Genomic DNA, 8,084 nt, shown 5'->3' with positions numbered 1-8,084 from the left:
CTTAAGTGTAGACCAGGGTTTATGTGGTTCGTGTGCAAATGTTGAAGAGTCTTGCAGATCATGCACGGCATACTTTCTGGGTCTTTGTTTTCATGTGGCCAAACGCGAGTGGAGTTATTGGATGGGACCGGTAATGATCGTAACATCTGAACACCACTACATGTATTTCCTTGAGACGTCAACACCCAACGAATTATTCCTGGCAGAAGGGGGAGACAATATCCTCAAGTTATGGGTGGTCGCCGTGACTAGCAATTGCCCTTATAGTGTGCATATTCCACACACACACACACACACACACACACAAGAGCATCCAGCAAGCCTGTCTTAGCACGGTGCATATTTCACACAAAGCAGCAGCCACCAGCAAGCCTATCTTCCTTACCAACATAGTAGAACCGAAACCATGAGCTCTGCCAGTGTGATAGGTAGCATGTTGCTCAGCTCATCTGTTTGGCAGCTTCACCATGGGTCTCTGGAGTGGCCGGAGGGATCTTGCATATACCCTCTGAAGCATCCCTGGCTCACTGTCCCTCCAGCTGCGGAGACGTGGACTACATCGCCTACCCATATGGGATTGGGCAGGGATGCTTCCGTCCGGGCTTCGAGCTCACCTGCGACAACACCACTATGCCTCCCAGGCTCCTTCTGGGAGGCAGAGGCAGCAAAACCGTGATCACCGGCCTTAATACCATCTATGCTTGGACACCTATTGGCTTCAACATTACAATGAGACCAGGCACAAAAACCCACAACGTGTCTTGGGAATCCCCTGCCAAGGGCACCATCAATCTCCAGGAGCGCTCTAATACTCTGTATGTCATCGGCTGTGGTGTGGAGGCATTCTTGTACGATCACGACACCGGCGATACACTCGGCTCATGCATGAGTACATGCACATCCAACATGGAGAAGGAAGCAGAAGGCTGCGATGGCGTCGGCTGCTGCCGGATCCGCATCAAAAGGGAGTTGGGAGGCTTTCAGTTAACACTTGCCCGCCTCGACGACTTCGTCCAACAATCAGATGAGCTGCTGTCTCATGTCAAGGTCTTCGTTTCAGAACTAGGGGATTTTGGTTTTCGTACAAGTGATCTTTTCTCAGGCTGGATAAACACAAGCAGATGGCACTATGAGGATGCGGAACTCCGGGGTTCTATAACGGACCAGCCTAGCTGCCAAATGGCATACAAGAATAAGGCCTATGTTTGTACCGCCAACAGCGATTGCCGCAATGCATCGCACGGCTACTATTGCTGGTGCTCCGAATATTATGAAGGCGGCAATCCTTACGTTATTGACGGTTGCATCGAAGGTACTTTTTCTTCTTCTTTGTGCAAGTGTTATTAGCATTTCCTTCATGAGTCACAGAACCTGTCCAAATATATATTGATCTCTGCGTGAGGTAGATACTCCGTATTTTGACCAATAAATTACCATGTTAGCTTTGGAGTAGTATGAAGTAGTGTCTGTTCATGATGCGGATATCTTTATAAACAAGTTAAAATACAAATCATTAGGCATCCCTTAGTGCCATCTTGAGCAATTTGTGAATGCAAAAGAAGATTTGATAACAGAAGGTTTTGACCTCTACACCACCCATGTTTATAGTCAGCATTTTTGTCGTGCAGAGGCCGTGTGTACAATCATAAAGCACCCTTTATCGGAATAAATTTTTTATAGCCAGCATAACATTAAGATTATTACAATTACGACCACCAGCTACAAAAAGAAAAGAGCTTACAAGCCATATGAAAGTGTGAAATGAGACTCAAAACTCACCCAACATGTTAGTAAGCTAGCACCCAAGTTTGATGAAGAGCATGTGGATCCTCACATCCAAAGTACTGAAGACAGTGATCACCCAATTTCAGTTCTCTTCCTGCTGCTGAAGTATGTTGACCAAAAGGCACTAGTAGAAAACAGGGCTTTCGTCCAAGCTCAGTGTACACATTAGTCCCGGTTCTATTATGAACCGGGACTAATGTGAGCATTAGTCCCGGTTCGAGCGGCTAGGGCGTCGGGAAGGCATTAGTCCCGGTTCAAATGGGACCTTTACTCCCGGTTTGAGACACAAACCGGGACTAAAGGGTGCGATGCCCTTTAGTCCCGGTACGTGTCTCAAACCGACTAAAGATTAGACCTTTAGTCCCGGTTTGAGTGAGGAACCGAGACTAAAGGGTGCGATGACCTTTAGTCCCGGTTCATGTCTCAAACCGGGACTAAAGGGGTTCTGAAATTTGTTTTTTGTTTTTTCATTTGTTTTTTGTTTCTAGTTTCTGTTTTAAATTGCTTATATCTTTTAGGATATTTGATTTTTTGGAGTGATTCTTTTTGCATTAGATTCAAAACTTTGTCTAGTTTCTGTTTGTGCCATTAGTTTTCATATTTGAATAAATTTAAATATGATTTTTTTCAAATTTGCTTCAAACCCTAGATTGTGAATAATTTGAGTTTAAAAATAGTTTTTATTTTAATTCTTTTTGCTCCTAGTCACATGTGAGGTTGTTGTCACTGTAAGATTTATTTGGTTATTTTTAGAATAATTTAAATTCGGATTATAATTAAAACAGTACTGCTTTGCTTATATGGTTGTTTTAGTCCTTTAATTGTTGTTTTCAATTATTTTTAGTTAGTTCTTTCTGTAGATTTTAACATGTTGTAGTATGCTTCTGTTAGACAACAGTAGATAAATTTTTATAATTAATTAATATTAATTTTGCTACTGTTTGTATTAATAGTTGTTTAGCCTTTAATAATAGTTGATAGAATTAGTTTTGCTATATTAAAAGCTAATTCTTTTTGCCACTTTAATAGAACGTGACTCTAGCTTGGTTAACCTTAGTTGTGACTCTGGCTGGGACGGTGCAGAAAATGATAAAAGCTTCAAAAATTAAAATCCTTCGAGATGTAGTTATGTTACTACATCTACTAGTTAGGAAAATTAAGAAACTTAAATTTGGACATGTTTTGCAAAAAAACAATTATGAAAACGCAAAACGGCTATAACTTTTGCATACAATGTCGAAAAAAACGTATAATATATCAAAATGTTCAGCACGAAAGTCCGGTTTCGATTTCGACCGCCGTAGGCCGTTTGGCAACATTTAGAATCCTCAAATTTATAAAGGAAAAAAAAGTTATCCTCAAATTTATGTTTTTTTGAATTTTTTGTCAAACTGTGGTCAAACTACTTATTCAAGAAATATTAGTGTGACTAAATAATTATTGGTTTTAAGAATAATAGTTTCAAACTCAAACGGTGAAACGTGTGACTTCATGCTCAAGTTGAACTCCTAAGGGTTAATAGGATTTACAGCTTACTGTTGTCAAGAAAACAACAAGTGCAGACTTTGAAACGAGGGGGAATAGAACTCAGAAGTTAGGTGTGCTTAGGCTGGAGTAGTGAGAGGATGGGTGACCGGCCGGGAAGTTAGACGATTTGGAGTGATGAGGGGTGATTAGAGATTAGAGATTAAATTGAGAAGTGATGAGGGGTGATTAGAGATCAAATAATTTAGAAATTTGAAAATCGGGATTTTTTTTAAAATAACTTTTTTTGGGTGTTACCAACCGGGACTAAAGGTGGAGCTCCAGACATCGGCCACGTGGAGCCCCTTTAGTCCCGGTTCGTAAGCGAACCGGGACTAAAGGTTTTAGGCTTTAGTCCCGGTTCCAGAACCGGGACTAAAGGCCCTCTGGAACAGGGACTAAAGGCCCGTTTTCTACTAGTGAGGGGAGCGAGATGATACATATATAAAGGTAACCTGCAAGGAGCAAGAAATACTTCAGTTGCCAAAAACATTATTTTACATAGTCATCCATGACTGGTTGGGGCGGCAGGTGTCGATGCTTCCTACTGTGGAGGCGTGGACCTGGTGGTTGATGCCGGGCAAGGAGTGGCAGGAGATGCCTACTACTCTTCCTACTAGGGTTGAAGTGTTGTGATGTGGATGGTTGGCGAGATCTCGAGGCTTGGATGCCGGGGCGGTAGCCCTGGATGGTGGTCCCCATGTTTGGCTCTCCAATGGGCATCATGGCAGCGGTGGTGGCTATGTCTCTTGGTCGTGGGGGCGGCGAGGGATGTAGTGTAGATGGCTCGGCACTCTGTGGTGGCGCCCCAACCTGGATGTAGGCATATGTACCCATCGCGCTTGTCCAGGAGTCCTCATGGTGACATGAAGGTGTTGTCGGGTGAAAGCTCCGTGCTTTGTTTCCGATGATGGCGACGCTCGCGAGCGCCGCTCACTCTTGAAGACATCGTGGTGGTGCTCCTCTCTGTGTCTGTGTTTCAGCTGAAAACCTTTGTCCGACGGACTCGGCAGCGGCGACGCTTTGCGCCGTTCTCCCTCTTGAGGGTGTTTCCGTGGAGCTTAGGTGTTCTAGGGTGTAGCGTTATGGTATACTCAGATCTTCCTATGTTAACTTTAGGTAGCGTAGTCGCGTGCGTTCTGGGTGATCCGGTTATCCTAGGATCGGCCGTGTAAGAGAGCTACCTCACCACATTGTATGGGTCGGCCATGTATTTTGTTCAGTTGTTGCTTTACTTATAAAGCGGGTCGAAAGCCTATTTCGAGAATAAAGTAATGCAGACCAAACCAAAGCATGAGGTTGAACAATGTTCCTGGCCCTTCTCAACCAACTCCCAAAAACAAACAAATGAGGAACATCAGTAGGTTGCTTTAGGCAAGAAGTTATGTGGATTACATGTTCTGCAAAATGAGCACGATTCCATATTTGATCGGTGCCTTCATTTTTTTATCGCTTTTACTAGAATGAAGGAATATGTGTATATATGGTCTCACATATAATATAGCTATTAAGTATTGACAACCTTTTTTTTGTTTATTGAGCAGGTTACAATCCAGTTCCTAAAAAGGATTGCTCAAGATCATGTGGAAACACAAGCATTCCTTTTCCTTTCGGGGTCGAAGAAGGTTGTTATGCTCATGAAAAGTTTGGGCTTAACTGTACAACGGATAATGTCACCGTACTTGATCGGGGAGTAATAAAATATCATGTGTACAATGTATCAGTGGCCGATGGTTATTTAAGTGTAAGAAATATACCGAACGATACAGCATACAACTTCCAAGAGTTCATGGTACCCACCAAAGATGGTGAAGAAGCGATGCAAGATGGTGCCCGCAATGATATATTTGAGTTGTCTCAAGAATATGACATGCAAATGTGGTGGGCTGTTAGGAATATAACTTGTCAAAAAGCTATGAAACATAAAGCTACGTACGCATGCCGCAGTGTCAACAGCAACTGCCTTCTTGTCAACCATGGGAAAAAACAGCTTGGCTATCGGTGCAATTGTTCCCAAGGATTTCAGGGAAATCCGTATATTGAAGATGGGTGCAAAGGTAGTTTCTCTCACCATACTCGCTGCGTGGATTTCATTATATATATATATATATATATATATATATATATATATATATATATATATATATATATATATACACTAATGCTGATTACATTACTAACATTTGCAGACATCAACGAGTGCTTACTGCCAGATTCTTGCAGCGGTATATGTCACAATTTTGATGGAGGTTACTATTGCATGAGTTGCCCACACGGAAAAGAATTTGATGCAACAAAAAGGAAGTGTGTTATGTCAGTAAAGCAACGCAATATTCTTATAGGCAAGTCATACCGCAATTTCTTTATTGCACTTACTATTCAGAACATACAGTATTGTACTTTGCTCGTAATGATCACAAGATTGTTAAGTAATATGAACAATCTCACTGCCACACGACCCAGTGGCCGAGGCAGGAATTTTGGTTTGGGTGTAAATAGTTTTAAAATTGGTGTTCTAACTAATTAATTATAGGATTAACTTAGAGCTATAAGCTCTTCTTTCCCAAATAATGGGTGTACATATGTACACGCATGTCCTTTTGCTGGCTCCGCCCATGCACGACCCCCACCCACACACTCGCGATGCCAAAAAAAAGTCCATTATTATTATTTGAAATGGGTGTCCATGAAGGATGGGGCTAGGCAGCTACACGCAAAGACTGGTGTCAATTGGCACCATTAAGTACCTATTTGGTTCTAAGGAATTGCATAAGAATTTTTAAGGATTCCATTCGTTAGGACTTTCTTTCTTTTTTTTTAGAAAAAGGAGGATGACCCCCGGCCTCTGCATCTGGGAGATGCATACGGCCACGTTAGGACTTTCTTTCTGTAGAGTTCGTTTCATTCGTTAGAAATGTTTTTTTTGCATCCTCCCTGCTGCCCCTCTTTGGCGGTGATAAATACAACATTGTCCCCAAACGCTGCATATTAACAAGGCAGACATGTTCCCCTAAAAAAAACAAGGCAGACATGTATCATCTATTGGTTGGGTGAATCCTATTATCATATATTCACCGAATGGCCAACAATTGTCTACTATATGAGTAATTTTGTAACTGCAATGAATGAATGCAGGAATTGCAACTGGAATAAGCTGTGGCTTTGGCTCAATAATTCTAGGGCTGAGTGCAAGTGTACTCGCTCATAAGTGGAAGCAAAGCATTCAGAAAAGTACTCGAAGAGCATGGTTCAAGAAAAATCAAGGCCTACTATTGGAACAACTAATTTCAGATGAATGCAGCACAAGCAAAACAAACATATTCACCTTGCAGGAACTTGAGGTGGCGACCAACAATTTTGATGCTACTCGTGTTCTTGGTTCTGGAGGACATGGCACAGTTTACAAGGGGATTCTATGTGATCAACGTGTGGTGGCCATTAAAAAATCCAAAATTGAGAAGCAAGCTGAAATAGACCAGTTTATCAACGAAGTTGCTATCTTGTCTCAAATCATACACCGCAACATCGTGAAGCTATTTGGTTGTTGTCTAGAATCTGAAGTGCCCTTATTGGTCTATGAGTTCATATCTAATGGCACGTTATATGATCTTCTTCACACTGGTGTTGGGTGTTTGTTATCATGGGAAGATCGTATTAAGATTGCAGTAGAGGCTGCAGGTGCTATTGCTTATCTCCACTCAGCTGCAGCAATACCAATTTTTCATAGAGATGTGAAGTCTTCCAACATACTCCTAGATGGCAGCTTCACCACAAAGGTGTCTGATTTCGGTGCTTCAAGATCTATTTCTCTTGACGAGAGTCATGTGGTGACTAAGGTCCAAGGCACGTTTGGTTACTTAGATCCAGAGTATTACCATACCGGCCAACTAACTGAGAAAAGTGATGTGTATAGTTTTGGGGTGATACTCGCGGAACTTCTCACAAGAAAGAAGCCGGTTTTTAATGATAATTCAGGCATAAAACAAAGTTTGTCTCATTACTTCGTTGAAGGACTTCAAGATGGAATGCTTATGGAAATCATCGATCCTCAAGTTGTGGAAGAGGCAAACAAAGAAGATATTGGTGAAATTGCCTCGCTTATAGAAGTTTGCTTGCGTCTCAAAGGAGGAGAGAGACCTACTATGAAAGAAGTAGATATGAGGCTGCAATTCCTAAAGAGTGGGAGGCTAAGAAAGCTCCAAGCTTGCAGAGATGATGGAGAGAGCAATTGTGTGAACGCTGTCATTGTGAAATCTGAAGGCAATTCTGGGTGCTACAGTTTGGAGCAAGAGTTCCTGTTATCGGCCAGTTTACAACGTTAATTACAAGTGTACAATGAAGCAACCGAATACCCGTTTGGATTCTGTAAGATAATGTATTTTTCAAATAACTTTGTTGGGTCGCAGTTCATCTATTTAGACCCGAGCATGACATTTACCGTCCGATACATTTGGATAATGTACATGTAGTCCATGTTGGTTGTGTACTGTTAAAACTACGGAAAAAACTGGGTGGCCACGTGTAGTCCCCTCTGTCGTAGGATTTCCATTGCATTGGGATCCATGGCACAACTATTTAATGGTTCATACATTTATGCACGCTGTATGTCTAGACTTCCAACCATAGTAATGATCCAAATTTATATGGATATATACATTTACATAGCAGTTACTCGGAAAATCAGGGTGTTTACCTCTGCAGCGAAGTGACAGGCAACAAGATCAGGATGTCCATATGGTCTGCTTGAAAGGGGTGTCGTCCCTGATGTGCCTCGT

At 41.9% G+C, this 8,084-nt stretch overlaps 1 pseudogene; it reads left to right on the top strand.

Moving 5' to 3' along the window:
• Positions 1-255: 255 nt before the first annotated feature.
• LOC123099233 (wall-associated receptor kinase 3-like) lies at positions 256-7,850 on the top strand (annotated as a pseudogene).
• The last annotated feature ends 234 nt before the right edge of the window (positions 7,851-8,084 follow it).

The sequence above is a fragment of the Triticum aestivum genome, chromosome 4D (assembly GCF_018294505.1).
Source record: "Triticum aestivum cultivar Chinese Spring chromosome 4D, IWGSC CS RefSeq v2.1, whole genome shotgun sequence".
NCBI lineage: Eukaryota > Viridiplantae > Streptophyta > Magnoliopsida > Poales > Poaceae > Triticum > Triticum aestivum.
Note: the sequence above shows the minus strand (reverse complement) of the source record. Positions and strands in the feature narration are given on the sequence as shown.